This window comes from Camellia sinensis, chromosome 10 (assembly GCF_055761805.1).
Source record: "Camellia sinensis isolate YWXY chromosome 10, ASM5576180v1, whole genome shotgun sequence".
Lineage (NCBI taxonomy): Eukaryota > Viridiplantae > Streptophyta > Magnoliopsida > Ericales > Theaceae > Camellia > Camellia sinensis.
In genome coordinates this window covers 155,794,988-155,811,270 of record NC_138970.1, presented here as the reverse complement: position 1 = coordinate 155,811,270, position 16,283 = coordinate 155,794,988, and the positions used below count along the sequence as shown (strand labels likewise).

The window sequence follows — 16,283 nt, the reverse complement described above, 5'->3', positions numbered from 1 at the left end:
TTAGGATTTAAGGTTTAGATTTTTATTTCATCCAAGTCTTTCTGATTTGAAATAAAAATATAGTAAAGAAAGACTCGTTCAAAACTATATGGGTTGGGTTGTGTTAGTTTAGTTGTTTTTATTTATTTATTTATTTGTTGGGCTATTGTAATTTTTTTTTTTTTAATGTATAGGAGTGGTTTTAGAATTTAGGATTTAAGGTTTAGGTTTTTATTTCTTCTAAGTTTTCTGATTTGAAATAAAAATATAGTAAGGACTCGTACAAAATTGTATGGAATTAACAAATTTTAGCCAGCAGTCTAACTGATCAGTCAATTTTATCACCCAATAACCCAACTGTTTTTTTTTTCTTTTTTTTCTATTTGTTGGGCTATGTTGGTTTTATTTTATTTTATTTGTTGGGCTGTGTTGGTTTGATTTTTATTTATTTATTAGGGTTTAGGTTTTAGGATACACATAAAAACCCTTTAAAAAAAACAAAAACAAAAACAAAAAAACAAAACCAAACGAAAACAAAAAAAAAAAAAAAAAAACAAAACAAAACAACTTTTCGAGGCAAATTGGCGCCTCTCTTTCGACGCCTTTATCACGGTTGCTCAAAGATATTTCCAAACAATGCACCAACAACATAAATATTATAAGATACTGCATAAATACCACAAAATAATGTGGACTATGAATGAATTACTAAATTAGAACTTCAAAAAAATATTGAAGAAATGTCTAGAAAAATATTTTCCACTGACCTCTATCTACCTCTTGGCCCAAACTTATATATCATAAAAAATAAAAAATAAAAAAATAAAAAAAGGCAAGATAGTTCAGTATTCCAAAATTCCCTTCCTATTTGAATCTGATTATTCAAATGTTAAAAAGAAAACATAGTGCACTAATGTTCTTGGCTCTCCAAAAAGTAAGTACGTAAATTACACATTCTACAAAAAAGTAATCCGCAAAAAGACTAGTTTGGGATGAGTTAAATAAGTATATTTTTATCTTTTTATAAAAAAATATGTAAAAAAATAGAGAAGTCATGTGATGAAAAAAAAAAAAAAAAATTCTTTTTAAATTGTCAAACTTGACGTTCAGAAGTCTAGTCAGCAATAAAATAAGTCACTCTCATTTCAAATAATCTAATCCTGTCTTCCCATATAGAACGCCCAACAACTTGCACTGAGTAAGAGAAAAACCAAAGCTGACAAACAAAAGATTCCAAATACCACCATAGTATAACAAGTACCTACAAGAAATTATATTTTTGACGACGATGTTAATTTTTTATAGCAAAAATTATATTTTTGGTGATACAGTAATCAATTTTGTTTGTAAAAGTAAACATTTACCAATACAATTTACTACTGTCACTAAAAAAACATAATATTCACTAGGCATCAAAATTATTAGTTGGCATCAAAATTTCAAAAATTTTAGCTATGAGGCTTATTTTTTGGCAACACAATAAGTGTCATTATTAGTGTGCTTACTTTTGGTGACAACAAGTTGGCGTGGGCAAAGAGTTAAACATCTAGCGACAATGACACTATTTGTCGGTAAAGGTTTTGCTGAAATGAAGTGATTTAGTGATTTATATTTTTATTATAACTTTTCAAAGAGTTTTAAATATTATAGTTATTGAATTGTAAAATTAAAGTGATTATCGAATTAGATTACAAAATGAACCCATCAAGCCCAAACACACTCTTAAGTTAAGATGACTAATTTGAGATAATTTAAACTTTTCCGAAGAATGTGGTTAGAATATCAATTTTAATATATTTGGTTTTATTTTTAGAACACTTGTTTCAGAATTTTTTTCTAAAAGACAAAAAAAAAAAAAATTGGTGAAAAAAAAAAATACTTATTATTTTTGTATAATTTTATCTTTTAGGAGGTCACAAATAATTTTTATAATTTTAAAAGTATATTTTTGATTTTTATACTTCTTAAATTAGTTTTAATTTTTTCCAAAAAAAAAATATATATGGTGATTTGCCTCTAAAAATTGAGGCGGTGGAAAGTTCTACACTATTACAAAAACAGTTAAAAATTACACTTTGATAAATAAAAATATCTCACTTTTATTAAAAATGTGATAAAAAAAATTAAATTGATATTTTTAATCACACTTAATTTGTTAAGTGTGATAATATTTATTTTTTTATGTTACTTTTCAATTAAATGTAATTATATATATTTTTTAATCACACCTTCTAATTAATATATAATTATATTTATTTTTTATGTTATCTTTCAATTAAGTATCATTATATATATATATATATATATATTTTTTTTAATCACAACATGACTCTTCCTTTCCAAAATCTCATTGCCTATCTTTCTGATTCATTAGTCCTAATTCAGTTTTCTTAGTTTACTATCTCTGAAACCACCAACTCTCTAGTCTCTAGAATTGCCTGTGTGTGTGTGTGTGTATCGTAACCGTTTATTTGAAGTTAGGGTTCAGTGAGAGCCATGGAAATGCAGACTATGAAGAAAAATGCAATCTCAAACAATTAATCGCAAACCCCAACCGATCTCTACAACACTCCTCTGTATCGAACGATTCGACCTCTCTTAATCTCTCTTTTCTCTCTCTACATCATTATCACCTCTTTCATCTCTCTCTTCCTGGTAAGCACTCTCTGCCTCTCTTTCTCTGTGTATTCTGTGTTCTTATATATAGATATATATGTTTATATAATCGCCTTCATTTTTCCTACAAGAATGAGGATTTTAGGGTTTGGGACCCAAGAAGATGAAAATAAGAAAACTGAAGAGATTCAGTTTCCTTGTATGTGTTTAATATTAGAAATAAGGATATATTCATTTGACTTCCAACAGATGAACAATTTGATTTTATTTTTATATTTTTTTCGATATTGGAACTGCTTATTAGGTTGTTTGATTGGTTCTTGTAATGCTTTTAGAAAATAAATTTGATATATGATTCCTATTTGTGTTTTACATGATACAAATTTGGGGACTTTGCCTCTATGCCTTCTGATCTGCCTCTATGGATTACCCGAAAATCTCTCTGCTAACATATACAAAACAATTACAAACAAATTAGACTGTATGCTTTATATAATAAAATAGAATAGATGGGTCATCATTTTTTTTATGAAAAAAAAAAAACCCATTGTCAGCACTCACCTTTCCTCCCAAATTAATCAACACTTGATTGATTTCAAGACTACCAAGTCCTTTTCAATTAACTTGAATTCTGTTGTTTCAAAGTATCAATTTTTTTGTTTTTAAGAATGATGAATAATGTTCCGGAATTCTAATATAAATCTTTTTAATTCCTAGAGGCATGTCATGTGGTGGAAGTTGATAGTCCTATTTTTCATGGTATTTGTTACAGTTTAAGGATGTGATACAAACTGCTGCTCTGTTTTCATGATTGTGCAGAGGCTTGACTTTGTTGAATTTTTAAAAAAAGGTCCTTTTTTTTTTATTTATTTTTATTTATTTTTTATTATAGTTGGAATGAACTCTGTTCTGAAGTTTAGAACAAAAGAGTTTAACATTATTGGTTAAACGCTTCCGCTGCGCCACTTTGATTATTGCTGTATCATACCTTAAAAACTCTCTTTATACAAACAAATAATCGAAACAGTGGGCAGATAGATATAAAGTTTGATGATAAAGTTGGTTGCTCTGATTTGAAACCCAACAATGGCCTCAATCCCCTCTATCTCCAACCAATCTTCGCTTAACAACCCCACAATTCTTCATCTTCTTCAATAGATTCTTGGATATGTTTAACCTATTTTGTGGCCTGACTGTTTTTAATTATATCACTCACTTTTATGATTCTTTTGTTAATGAAATTTATAAATGAAGTTTTTAAACTTCAATGCTTTTGTTTGGTTGTTTGGACAATTCTTTGTTGTATTTTGGATTTATTTTAATTTATGCTGCTACTTTTCTTTAGTGACATTGACTTTTCTTATGGAACAGGAACTTGGCATCAATGCCCTTCATATTAAGCTCCGTGCCACTGGTGGAAACAAGACAAAAACACCTGGTCTAGGTGCTCAGTCTGCACTTAGAGTCCTTGCCCGTTTAGAAATGAAAATCGGTCGCATTGGTACCTTTCTTGTTCTCTTGAAAGTAGTTTTTTTGGTTCTATCTTATGTTTCCTTTTTTTATTCTCTCAATTGAATCTTAAAAAATACACTGGTGCATCACTGATTTATCCAAATAATGTGGTGGATTTTAAAATGAATTTGAAATAAGATTCATAGATATTCACAGAATTCGGTGTGTTTCTGGGGTTTGTGTGGGAAGTCAATGAATGGTGAACTTAGTAACACTTGCTTGATCAATGGTCACCTAGGCCTAAGGGGGGTGATGCGGAAGAGTTGAGCTCAACTGTTGAAGTTCCTTGTAATAGTCTCTCTGTTGGAGATCAAATTGTTATATTACTTGGAGTGAGTAAAGTCTCATTGTTTTCCCATTTAATGTCAGTCCTCCCTTTTTTGTTCCTCTTTAATGGAATCTGCACTAAGTTTTATGCTCTTGTGGGTTATTAAAGGTTGACTTTGTAATTATCTTAATTTTTCATGCCATTGGCTTTTTTGTTCTGTTGCCACTTTGGATACAACACGGAGGTTCTAGCTGCTGCTAATTCTTGCATGTTCTGGTTGAAAATATTGCAGTGACACGCACACACACGCACACACATATATCATTGTCTTGATTCATTTTAACAGAGTGGACTTCAGCAGAGTCATGTTTTACCATGAATGCTTGTTAGAGTTCATATAGCCCAAAGCATTAATAAATAAATAAATCTGCGAGCTCTTACATTTTCCTTTTCACCTTGTTTTTATTTTCATTTATTTTTTTATTTTTTTGCGTTTATATAGAATTTCTCAAACCTCTAATAGTCATACACACATATACATGACTGTGTATTCATCTCAGATGTTACAAACTGGTTTCTTTTTATGTTATTTAATTTGAATTATCTTATTTTTACTTATCAAAATAATTGAACTTTATTTTGTAGATTGATTTAGCAATATTTGGTGGTGAACTATTGTGCCAGGTATAGCTAATTTATTGTTTATTTTTCTCTTGTTATTCTAAATTATTTGAAATTCTTTTTCCCCCCATGTTACTGTTGCCGCTTGGGATTTTTTTCTTTTTTGTCAATGCTTTAACTCAATTCTATTGAGATTTCTTCATGCATTTCCCTTAAATCTCAATTCTCTAAATTTGCAAGTTTAAATTTTCATTTATGACAATATTAACAATAAAAAAAAGATTCTTTTTCTTTCTTGAATGTAGGTTGTTGAAGATGGATTATGACCTTGCTTGAGTGCTAATTGGAAATGAGAAGAGGTTTGTTCACATGCATTTGCATATTGTCATTAGTGATGCTATAGTTGTATTAAACACATCGTTCCAATTGGAATTGACTTGATTTTATTTATTTTGTACTTGGTTTAACTTTAGGTATTGTTGTACATAAACTTAAAGTTTGGATTGTAAGAACAGGATAAATAGAATTTATATATATATATATTTGGATGTCAATGAATTAAAGTGTGGATATTATTTAATAATTTTTTATTGGAAAGTAATTTTTTATTAGTGATAGTAATTTTTGCTATCCCAAATACCAAATTAATTTTTTTATATAAAACGATTAAATGTTTTGCCGACGCAATCAAGTTGTCGCCAAAAGTATCATTTTTACCGATGCAAATTTGAGTCGGCAAAAATGACACATAATCATCTTATTTGAACCACGTTTATCGACGCAATGGTAAATTGGTGACGATAGTTGAAGGCTTTTGCCCACAAAGATGTTTGTCGCTAAAGACATACTTTTGGCGACGCAATGAATTTTTCGTCAATAAAAACTTTTCCCGACACACTTTTGGCAACGGGTTACTGATGAAACTCTATGGGTCGTGAAAGCTCTTCGCCAACGATTTCTGCCTTTTGGCGACGAACTTTGTCGTGTTGCCAAAACTATTTTTTGTTGTAGTGAGTTAAGCAGCAAATTAATTAATATATAATGATAATCACAACTTATCACAATCTCCTCTTTGTAATAGTTTACCCTGATACCAAAACATCCATTAGATATATGTTTGCCTCCAAGTAATCAAGGAATCAGCCGTGACTGAACTACTTGTCTTTGTAAATTTGCAACAACTTGAGTGCCATCTTTATGGGCTTGCAAAAGTTGAACATTGATATGATAAATAAGATGAATATTGGATCAAAATAAAGAGAAATATTGCTGTGATAAATATTGTTGCGGTATAGAAAAGAGAAAGACATGAATCACTAAGTCTGACAGTTAAATTGAGTAGACGAAGTCCATTTATAGCACTCAATAAGAAAATCAACTCAATTTTGGAAGACAAAATTAATAGACGCAGTGTGTTCTCTCTAAAGAACTCCTGGGTCCATTGTGCACAAGCTTACCCTTGACGAAGCGAACCAATGGTGGCAGAGTGCATTCAGCAGTAGTTTCCATTGACTTCAACCTATAGTGCCTCTGATATACCCACAAAAGCAATTATAAAAACGAGGATAGAAACTCAACAAACCAATGATAAATTAGTTGTTTTGAGAAAGTCATGGGAAGAAAAAAGTGGCAGCAACAATAATTCATGACCAAACTAATCCAATAGAATACGTTGTAAAAAATACATTTCTAACAAAACCCAAGTGACAAAACAAAGATTTGTCACAAAGCCAAGTGTAATCACCAAATCATTTGTCCTAAACATTAGAGTTGGAAAATAAACCAAGAGTAACATAACCAATAGGTGACTTGATCACATATAACATATTTAATCCTTTATCATTTCAAAATAAACATTTCTGGGCCAGACATTTTAACAAACAGTTCAAAGACTATTTGGTGACTTGAAATTGTAAAGCTAGATCAAGGAGTAACATAACCAATAGGTGTACCACGTAGTGGCTGCCTTAATCAGAACGAGGTCAAAATTAATTAAATTACAGAAAAAGCAACAAGTACAAAAATGGATCAATGAAAGGAAATCCAAACCTAAAGCACACCTCAAAGATTTTAGTATTGTTGCAGGTTTAGAACAAAAGGAAATCAAGTAACTTGCCAAAAAATCATCTTCCCTCTTATTGTGTAATTTAAAATCACAATAATCACATTAATTAAGGGGGAAAAAATCTCTAATTTTTCCATGTTAATACAAAAGGATCAAAATCAAAAGAGAAACAGAGCAACTATTATAATGGAATCAGGAAAAACAAATAAAAAAAGAGTAAAGGATTGTAAGAATAGTTTGTGAATGAATTACTCACTAGTGAGTGGCAATGGTTTTACAAAGCTTGATGAAATCAAATTTGACGATGAACATGTAACGTAGTTTCCATGGTTCCCACCACTGACGCTCCGACGAAGTCTCCAAAAACTTCACACACAGCTCCGACGAAGGAGTGGCGACTGGCCATGGGATTTGGATTTTGATCTACCTCACGATTTGGATCTTAGATGTGAGAGAGAGAGAGAGAGAGAGAGAGAGAGAGAGAGGAACTAGGGCTGGGCATGGACTGGACGTCAAAGTGGGTGTTTGGGAAGTGATTTTTTTTTTTTTTTTTTTTTTTTTTTTGTAGGTTTTGGGGGTGTTTGCGGAGTTAGGTTTTAGGTTTTTTTTTTTTTTTTTTTTTTTTTTTTTTTTTTTTTTTTTTCACTAAAAGACAAATTAGTTACAAAAAAAAAAAAAAAATCCAAACAAAATATCACATCAAACTCCATAATCATTTCAATTTTTCTCTCACAAACATCACATCCAACTGCAAAAAAACCTAACTATTTTCCCAAACACAAAATTTTTTTTCTCCAATAATATCTTACAATTAAAAAAACCTACAAAAAAGCCCACTTCCCAAACACCCACTTTTTAGTTGTAGGATATTATTAGAGAAATTCTTTTTTTGTGTTTGGGAAGATAGTTAGGTTTTTTTGTGGTTGGATGTGATGTTTGTGAGAGAAAAAGTGAAATGATTATGGGGTTTGATGTGATATTTTGTTTGGATTTGTTTTTTTTTTTTTTTTTTTTGGTTTTGTAATCAATTTGTCTTTTAGTGAAAAAAAACAAAAAAAAAAAAAAAACCAAAAACCCAACTTCCCAAACAGCGCCAAAATGAATTTAGGAATTTAAGCTTTGGGACAGTTTGAAAGAACATATATTGACCACACTTATTTAAAAGTTGTGATTAAAAAAATTATATATAATCACTTATTTAGAAGGTTAGATTAAAATATATATATATATATATATAATCACATTTCATTAAAAAGTGACAAAAAATAAATATTATCACACTTAATAAAATTTAGTGTGATTAAAATATCAATCTAATTTTTTTTATCACACTTCCAATAAAAGTGAGATATTTCATTTGTCAAAGTGTAGTCTTTAACTGTTTTTGTAGTAGTGGTTTCTAGTTATGATGGATTGGACCTTAGCTTAGTTTTCATCGTTAAAAGTTTCTTAATTCTCTTTTAAAAATTAAGTGGCGACTCATTGTTGATCAAATGAAATCGGTGTGGGGTGCATGCCTTAGATTCGAAAAAGGCACGATGCTCACAATTGCGCACCAAACTGGTTTATCTAGAAGTTAGTTGAGCTGGTATTTTAGGAATACATATTTAACTAAGTTTGACCTTTGTGGGCGTGCATCTTTTATGCCCTGGTCTTGATCATCTAGACCCAGGGATCTCTGGCCCTGAGCTTCTAATATTCTGGATCTAGATTTCTGGTCCTGCCTTATAGCTCAATTTGCCCTCCCACATTTACATATGACTAAATCCATCTGCATGTGTTGCCCTCTATTTTAGGGAGACTTACATGTAAGTCTTAATAGGTAGATTTATTATTCAACAAGTCTTGTAATAATTAACAACATTTTTCATCAAACATTATTAAAAAAAATGTCACCAATCATTAATGTCAACGACAGTCTGAAAATTGTTACAAAAAAAATCACTAGTTGTATGTGTTAGCGACAATTTTAAAAAATCGTCATAAAAAAATTACTAATTTTCAAATTTTAACAACAATTTGAAAAATTAGTCATGGAAAAATTCACTAATTTTTTAGTGACAATTTATAAAAATTGTGACAAAAAAATCGCTAATTGTCAATTTTTAGTGGCATGCAAAATATTATCACAAAAAATTATTTTTAATGGCAATTTTACTAGGACTAATTTTCAATAGGACTTAATAAAAATTAAATCTAACTATTATGACCTATTGATATTTTGTCCTTTATTTTATTCTTCAACATGTTGCATTCTCTTATTATTTTCTAGTTCTTCGAAAAGCAGGAAAAAAAAAAAAAGAAAAAAAAGATAAGTTCATAGAGTGTAATTTATATATTATTTTAGGAGTTGGACATGCCTCTAGCCCATGATCTAGATGAAAGTAAAGAACCCATGAAACTTACCACACGAGTGTTGCGCCCTGCAAAATGTAGTAACTTATGCATGTATGTAATTTGGTGCTCCTACTGAACATATCAATCCCACATAGATAGAAAAGTCGAAAACAAGGGGGTGTTTGGTAGGATTTTTTTGAGTCAACTTATGGCTTCTGGATTTTAAAAAGTTATTTTAAACTGTTCGGTTAAACTTATTTTAAACAGTTTCTGATTCTAACAACTTATTTTAAATCAAAAAAGTTGATTCTGAGAAGCTGCTCACCCATTGCTTCTGATTATCAACTTCTGCTGTGGACATGTTAATTCACAGTTATACTCTTAGATTTTTTTTTTTATTTTTTATTTTTTTAAAAATAAAAAGAGACCCAAATAGACTATAAAATATTATTATTATTTTTTTGTGAGAAATGTAGACAAATAGTGAATAATAAAAAATAAAAGTTAATTAAAAAAGTTACTTCACAGCTTATTTAACAAACACTACTCAGCAATTTAAATCTATAATCCAACAGCTACGCTAAACAGATTAACAGCTTCTGATTAAAGTCATAATCTATAATCTGTTTTAACAGTTACACCAAACAGGACCAAGATTGGTGGCTTACATAATAGTGTGCTGGTAAAGCAATGTTAAGTATGAATTTTGGACAACATTATGTATACACTCTCTATATATATTTTATAATTAACAAAAAAAAAATGATATAATTTTGCATTTTTTGAGTTATAATTAAATATATATATATATATATATATATATATATTATAATTAAACATAACATAAGATATAGCTAAAGAATTTATAAGTCATAATTAAAATAACATTATAACTAAAAACAAATGACATAATTAAAAGTACGTATGGCACACTCTTTTCAAGGATTTGTATATTAGAATTTCTCATGATTTTTTTTGACTTTAAATTTGGCTTTTATTTTCCTATTTGAGCCATTGTAAACATTAGTGGCATGATTTATTCATATTTATCTTAAACAAGTGGATGTTTTGTTTTTTAAAATTACATTGGATGTTAACCTTTTTAGAAGATAAATGTAATCCGATTATGTATTATCGATATTTAACTACTTGATTGAATTGAATTATTTATTTAATAGAGTATTGTAAAATAAATGGTTCAAAGTATAAAAGTGAGTCTGGTTTAAACCCTAACAAAAGGGATAGCACCCCTTATTGGGCCCCAAGACACAAGAAGACCCCCCAACTCTCAAAATATAGCACATACATATGTTCATTATAGTATTATTTATTTAATATATCTTAATAAATTTACACATTATCAATTTAAATAGGCACAAAAACATAGAATAAATTAATGAGTTTTAAGTAGTATGTTATTAATCTTTAAGTAATTCAAAAATAATGCAATTTGACTCGACTAAATTTTTTATTTAGTGAGATCTGTTCTATTCCTGTCCTTTTGCCCCCTTCTCCCCTCCCATCGCCACATTCTTAGATTTGCCTTTAACCACGAGTTTCGTTTTAATTATCTGTATCATTCATTTTATAATATTCTTTATGTATACCGTTTGTAAAAAAAATTCAATTGTTTCAACAAGGGGATGGTGAGATTAAAAACGGAGTATGAATACTGTTTTTATTAATTTGTGGTGTTATATGTATCAATTAATGTACACACTAGTGTACCAACTAATATTATGTCATTATTACTGACCCCATCTATTATACAAATTACAAATACCTAAAATCTCTAAAATTATGTCACATCATCTGTTAGTATGTTAATTAGTACATTAATTGATACATATAACATTATTCTTTATTAACTAATTAATTATTTTTTAAGATTTTGTCTTTGAGTTTTACGAGGCGCCAAGCAAATTTCTAAAAAGGAATTTTGCCACCCAAAAAATTAAAAAAGCTCTCAATTGAGGTTGAATTATATTTTCGACCTTTTGTTTCTTTTTTATTTTATTTCTAGAACTATAAAGCCTGATTATTAATCAACATAAATCCATAATCTACAGAAATTTTACAAACATAAATCTATAATATATATATATATACATATATTTATAGACATATGGAAACAAAGATACATTAGCTTAAATTCTTTCAAAATTAACAAAGCTCTCAATTGAGATTGAATTAATTTTTCTACCTTTTGTTTCTTTTTTCATTTCTAGAACTATATTTTAGAAATTAAGGAATTTTCAAAAAATTTAGGGTTTGTCCCAACCACTCCATTGGTTTTGTCCTTATATGTAATTTGCAAAAGATTTCTCCCATTAAAATGCTCCAAGAAATAGAGACAAAAGAAATTAGGAAAAATTAGTCCAAGGTCCCTCTCTCATTTTTAATAATGGAAGAGATCCACAATATTATTTTATGATGTCTAAAGTCCCTCAATCCCCAACACCCATATATCACAGAGAAATTTGATTCCCTTAAATCAAGCTGCCTCTCCCTCTCTTCTTTTCTCTTTTCTCTTTGCTCTTCTCTCTCCAACGAACTCTACCTCCATCATCGGAGTTTATCGTCGTCATTTGTACTGGACCGGACCGGATACAGTAATCAAGTATATGACAGATGGTATGCTTCTGAGAGAGATTTTGATTGATGAGAATTTATCTCAGTATTCAGTTATAATGCTTGATGAAGCTCATGAGAGGACAATCCACATTGACGTCCTTTTTTGGATTGCTGAAGCAGCTTGTAAAGAGGAGACTTGACCTTCGATTGATTGTCACATCTGTCACATTAGATGCAGAGAAATTTTCAAGTTATTCCTTTAACTGCAATATCTTTACAATTCTTGGAAGAACTTATCCAATAGAGATACTCTACACCAAATAGCTAGAAAGTGACTACCTAGATATATCTCTAATCACTGTTATAGAGATCCACTTGACAGAACCTGAGCGTGATATCCTCCTCTTCTTGACTGGTCAAGAGGAGATTGCTCTTTCTCTCTCTCTCTGTCTCTCTATCTCTCTGTCTCTCTCTCACAACTCATACACATATAAACATATATGTATATAGTATGAAGTTAAACTGTTTGACAAAATGCTTCTTAGAACTCCAAAACACATAACTGTGAGATTTGGTTTGACAAAACTCTTTTTAGAACTGTAAAACATATAGCTATGAGCTTTGAAGCTAACTTGTTTGATAAAATGTTTCTTAGAAAAATAATCATAGAGAAAAACAATTACAATTTTCTCTAGTTTGTTCAAAACACAGAGAAAATTATGATTATTTTTTTGTTTCTAGGTAGCCCAAATTTCTCTGGTTTGGTTTGATTTTGAATGACCAATAATAAAGAAGTTTAGATAACCAAGAAATATTTCATGGTAAGTAACTAGAGAAATTCTTTGATTTTGAATGACCAATAATGGCTTTGAGAAATTTGGAGAATTAGAAGCTTCTTCTGCAACCATATATCCAAAGAAAAAATATTAGAGAGTGAGAGAGAGTTTAGGCTAAGATGAGACTTGAACTTACTTTGTCCAAAGAAATTAGAGTGGGAAATCCAGAGAAATTTGGCGAGAATTTCTCTGGACAGTGGGAAGTCCAGAGAAATTTGAAGAGAAGTCCAGAGAAATTTGGCGAGAATTTCTCTGGACAGTGGGAAGTCTAGATAAATTTGAAAAGAAGTCCATAGAAATTTGGAAAGAAGTCCAGAAAAATTTGGAGAGAATTTCTCTGGATAGTGGGAAGTCCAGAGAAATTTGAAAAGAAGTCCAGAGAAATTTAAGTCCAGAGAAATTTGGAGAGAATTTCTCTGGAGATTGAAATGTCTCTGGATCAATGTGTGATGAAAATATTTGATGTCCTTTATGCTATAAACTCTTAATACCAGGGACCTTAAAAAAAAATCTCCAAGAAATTATATTGGGCCTGAAATCAAATTGGGCCTGTTTTAAATTTCTAATGCTAATATGGTTTTACTTATTTGGCGACCCCAATTTTTCTTAAAAAAATGGGGACATTGTCTCTATTGGGCCTGTGTATGTAAGGCATGCGTAAGTGTTCGTACCTAATTATTTTGTTAATTTGTTGACTATTAATTCATCTAATTATTAATTTTTTTTACTTTTTTTTTTGGTGTGAAATTATTGGATATAATAACAGTGGAATCCAAATAAAATAGAAGGAAATTATCTACAAAATTCCCAATTTAGCTATAGTTTTTTCTTTTTTATCAGAAAAAATTTAATAAATAAACAGGGTACCTAACATTAAAATATACATCAATAAAAAAAAGACAAGTGTAAGAGCATCACTGCTAAGCAAAACCATCCCAATTTAACAATATTTAAAGTAACTAAGGTGGAGGCTCTATGATCACATAAAAATATAAGAAATGAGGCTGACATGTGAGCCCCAATATCCTCTCTTGTGGAGTGGAAGTGACGTATATTCATAGTTAAAAGAATTAAAATATATAAGTTCAATAAATGAGTAATTTAATATTTATTAAAAGTTTAGAGTTCTTATTGTAATAAGACATAAATATACTATAACTTTTTGGATAAATTATAATAGTAGCACTTGCATTTTATTGTTTGTATCATTTTAATTTTTACAATTTCATTTGACTTAATTTTAACATTTAATTTTATATTTTGTGTCAATTTAGTTCAACTGATAATGGAGTTAGGATTTTTAACAAAAAATTATCATTGTATTGGTTAAAATTAAGTCATTGAATTAATCAAACTTATAATTTTGTTTTTAAGAGCACGACACAGGCTACACTTGTGTCCTTTTATCATAAAAAAGCTAATAATTAGAATTAATTAGACCAATTTGAGATAAGGTCAAAAATTTAAGGTCAATATCGAGCCAATTTTAATTATAGAGACCAAAATAACACAAAAATTGAAATACATAAACTAACAATATAATTTACTCTAACATTGTAGGCTGAGCTGGGATTTTGTTGTTTTAGAAGATTGGATTCTATGGGAACAATGAATAGGTGCAAACAGACTAAAAGAGAATAAAAAATTGTCCAGTCCACTCTCTGCTTCTAAACCTTATAATTTATTGAATAAGGGTTCATTTCATTTTATTTCTTAAAATATAACCATTTTTCTTATTTCTTTCCTACTATCATTCTCGTATATTTAGTTCTATTTAATTTTTATTCATGTAGTCTAATTGTGCAGATCAATAATCTTTGAAGTCTAATTTGATAGATAAAATATTATTTGAAAATTCCAACAACTTAAACCATATAACAAAACACTCATTTTCTTACTATTTTTGAGCAACAACAATATTAGAGACCCACATTTTGTACCCTCAAATGCATAGATGTGGCAAGAGTGATGGTTCTCATATCATTGAGTGTTTAACCAATCAAAAATTGATATGGGTTGAATTGTGAAAGATTTATGAGGGTTTCAAATATTTTCCTTTGAGCAAACAATACAAAATAACCAATTTAATGGTCTGCTGATTGTATGATTTAAGTTATCCAAATTATAAAACTATATTTTTACCCATCGAAGTAGGCTTTAACGTTACTGATTTGTATAATCGTTTTCAGTTGGACAACATGAACATAAATTAAAAATTTTAAGAATTAAATAAACAAAATCAATAGTTTAAAAATGAAATAAAATAAAATAGTGAATAATACAGGGCATTATTTACCCAAGTAGTGAACACAATATGACAGTTAATCGCCTTCTTTTTTTTTCTTCCAAAAATATATATATATATATATATACTGAACTTTATATTGACATACTATTGCTAGGCAAGTGACACAAGCTAGATTGCAAAGCAATATTGAACCTTCTGGATCAACCAGACCCAAAAAAACACACATACTTGGCAAATTAAATTTCAAAATTCCAGAAACACACAATGGAAAGGAAAAAATAAAATAAAATTAAAAAAAGAAGCTTGACTTCAACATATGGATAAAGAAAATTCATTGTTTTATTGAATTTTTACTCGAACATCAGATCAGATGCTAATAGACTACATGAACTCTTTATCATCCTCCCTGTTAGTGCATAGCTGTCATAGCATAGCTTATAATATATTAATGTAAATGCTTTCCGCTTTCGGTGCCTTTGGTTGGCATCTTATGTACTCTCCTCTCTGTAAAAGAGAGTGAGCTTCCCTTTGTGGAAGATACAGAATATACACATTCAATATATCATTACACTCAATTTATTCTCTCTCTCTCTAACAATTCCTCTTTCATGGTATCAGAGCCCAATTATACATTTATGGCATTTTTTGGTTTTGGTGCTTAGTTCCGTACACAGTGGCACTACACCAAACAGATCGGAATCCCCTTACGATTCCAACGGCACCACGCCCGTCACCAGAAACGCCGCCACGCGCCCCCACACACCGCCTTTGTGCTCGGCGCGTCTCAGCTTCTGCCGCCACTCTTACACACGCCTTCACGCGCCCTCCGTTGCCTGCTCACGTCAGCGTTTGACGTCAGCCCTGCTCTTTCGTGCGCCGCACCTGCTACTGTGCGCCTCACGTGCGCCAATCTGCTCCAGTGCGCTGCGCGTGCGCCAGTCCGCTACAGTGCGCCGCACGCCCTTCCTGTTATCGTGCTCCTCACTGCACCCTACTAACATGCGCCGCTGACATCATTTTAGCCTCTGCTGATGTCATCTCTGCACAACACACCTTTCCTAGCAATTTTTAACCTTCCGGATTCACTGGTACACTCTGTTTTACCTAATTTTGCTTCTACAGGTCTGTTCCTATTTATTTAGCCCTACTCAACTATTACTATAGACCGTCATGATGCCTCCCATCCAATTTATGTTATTCTTAATGGTTTCAACTATGTTCTGTGGG

The 16,283-nt window shown here is 30.3% G+C and overlaps 2 long non-coding RNA genes across 2 annotated transcripts; one reads left to right on the top strand and one right to left on the bottom strand.

The window, feature by feature from the left end:
• Positions 1-2,306: 2,306 nt before the first annotated feature.
• Positions 2,307-5,559, top strand: LOC114282271 (uncharacterized). Its single transcript, XR_014342784.1, has 4 exons — positions 2,307-2,634; positions 3,967-4,096; positions 5,021-5,059; positions 5,302-5,559. It is a non-coding gene; the product is annotated as an uncharacterized LOC114282271 (long non-coding RNA).
• Positions 5,560-6,239: 680 nt separating this feature from the next.
• Positions 6,240-7,622, bottom strand: LOC114282273 (uncharacterized). The gene is made up of 2 exons (XR_014342785.1): positions 7,318-7,622; positions 6,240-6,526 (listed from the first exon to the last, which is right to left on the bottom strand). It is a non-coding gene; the product is annotated as an uncharacterized LOC114282273 (long non-coding RNA).
• Positions 7,623-16,283: the final 8,661 nt, after the last annotated feature.